The 2,497-nt window shown below is 40.0% G+C and overlaps 1 protein-coding gene across 1 annotated transcript in view; it reads right to left on the bottom strand.

Moving 5' to 3' along the window:
• The window catches only part of Il6st (interleukin 6 signal transducer), a 55,997-nt gene that overhangs the window by 15,592 nt on the left and 37,908 nt on the right, over positions 1-2,497 (bottom strand). The gene's annotated exons all lie outside the window — the stretch shown is intronic.

Raw genomic sequence — 2,497 nt, 5'->3', positions numbered from 1 at the left:
ATGTGTTTCTAATCTCTATATATCTGATTATTACTAGTCACAGTCGGTTACTTTCTGAGCTCCTTGGCATCTGAGCATGGATATAAAGTCATCAGGTAGATTTCAATGGTAATGTTTTTCACATCTACCAATTATTATTTTTTTTTAAAATCATTTTCTTAAATTTTTAATGACTACATGATTAGAAGTAGCTTTTCACTACAGATTTAACATATTCAGGAACATACTCCAGAGCAAGAGTACATCTCTTTCACAAGTGGGTGCAAGTTTCTAGATTCACAGTTGAGTTAATACAGTTATGCAATATCGAACTCAGTATAAGCCCTGTGAGACCTAAAATTGAATGAGTTTTTTAACCTTTAAAACAGATCTCTATTTCATTTTAAAATATATTGTTCCTTGAAGAGAGACTCGTTTTTGCTACTAACACTGGAATGTTGGCGCATGCATCTCTAATCTGTATGCATTTGATTATTACTAGTCATAATCGGTTGTACTTGGACCCTTGGCGCCTGTGTTATGTCTACGAAGTCACAGGGTAGATTTCAATGGTAAAGTCTATCACCTCTACTAATTAGCATGACGTAAATTTCCATGCTCCCTCCTCAAATATAATATATTTTAAAATGAATTAAAAAATTTGTTGATTTTTTTCTTGTGTGTGTATATCACACAGAACATCCCAAATCATCTTATTCGACTATACACTCACTTCCCAGATGGCACCCTCCCATAGCCTCCCTCCCCCGACTAGAGCCCTTATATTCTGATATCCCTGCTACTGTCTGCTATATTGTCGACACCACAGCCAATCCCCACTACTTGCCCTTCTGGTGAATCTAGTCAGCCTATGTAGAGATCTTTGTTTTAGGACGGTCAGCTGTTCTTCTTCTAGCAACAATCAGTTGTCAATACTCCTTTAGATAAGATTAGGGTTTGCTGTTCATTTTCCCAGTTCTATGCTGGGTTATTATTTGGGAGTCCCTTTGTTTACCCTGCCCAACAACTCAAAAGAAGGTACCTCCTATCTGGCATTGTTGCTTGTTATGTAGCCTTTAGCTATGCATATGGACTCTTAAGAAATTATACTGACCCCTTTAATCTTTGGTTATACTTTACTTTTGGATGTTTAAGGCCATACAGTATGCCCTGATAAACCAATTTATTTTCACTCTTAAGGTCTTTGAGGATCTGTTCCTCAGGGGTCACACGGGCTTGGGAGGAGGCCCTGGCTCCTTTCTTTTACCAGTTCCGCCTATATGAAGATAAGTCAAAGGTCCTGCTCGACCATGGTTGGCTTCGCTTGGAAGCATGGAGGAAGTGATTCCTCTGTGTTGACCCTCCTCTTTGTAGACTGGACACTGGTTCAGGTCCATCTGGTGGGGTCTCCTTGGCCTCCTTGATCAAAAAGACAGGTGACCCACCACCATTACAGGACATTTTGAGACATGCTCATAGTCCCCTGGAACTAGTTTACCTAGGAGGGCTAGGAGCAAAAACTGTCCTTTATGTCCCTCTTACCAAATTAGTATAGGCCTCAAAGTATGTCTGTTAAACATCCAAGAAGGTTAGTTCCACCAGTCTAGTACTTTTAATTACTGTGTGCTATGAAGATAAATCTAGGGCAAAGACCACTTGTTCTCAGATAAACCTTACCTAGACATATGTTTTTGATCTGCTATGTATAATCTGTCAGTAGGCTGTAGGAGTAATATGGTTCCTGCTGGTTTTCAAAACCAGCTAGGTATTACTTATCTCTCTCATTGTCTCACCCCTCCACCATAGTTTTCCCACTTAAGGTGCCTCCATTCCCTCCCTTTCTCCCTTAATAATACTTTTCCTACAGTCCTACCACTCTTGAGCTCCTTCTTTTCCCTTATCCCCTAGGTTCCTTGTATACCCTTCCTCCCCCCTCCCTTAAACTAACCCAAGTTTTGTCTCTATCTCCCTTATTAAGGCCTGTTTCCTACTGTTCTTCCCTTTCGGGTTCTTTCTTTTCCTTTACCTCCCCATTTCCTTTCCATTATCCTGGTTCCTGGAGTTGTCTGGATATATAGTCACTTATCAGGGTTTGGTTCTAAGATCCACATATGAGGGAGAACATATGTCGAATTTTTTTCTGAGTCTCTGTTACTTCACTTAGTATAACAGTTTCTAGTTCCATGCATTTACCTGCAAATTTCATGATTTCATCTTTCTTTATTGCTAAGTAAAACTCCATTGTATAAATGAACCACATTTTCATTATTCACTCGTCAATTCAGGGACACTTAGGCTGCTTCCATTTCTTAGTTATTGTGAAAAGGGCAGCAACAAACAAGGATGTACAAGTGTCTCTGAAATACGATGAGTTCTTTGGGTACATGCCAAGGAGTGGTATAACTGGGTCAAATGGTAGGTTTATTTCCAATTTTTTAAGAGTTCTCCACACTGCTTTCCATAGGGGTTGAAGCAGTTTGCAGCCCCACCAGCAGTGGATGAGTGTTCCCGTTTCCCC

This window comes from Nannospalax galili, unplaced genomic scaffold (assembly GCF_000622305.1).
Source record: "Nannospalax galili isolate Female #2095 unplaced genomic scaffold, S.galili_v1.0 scaffold339, whole genome shotgun sequence".
In the NCBI taxonomy this organism is placed as follows: Eukaryota; Metazoa; Chordata; class Mammalia; order Rodentia; family Spalacidae; genus Nannospalax; species Nannospalax galili.
This window is presented reverse-complemented; position numbering and strand designations above follow the sequence as displayed.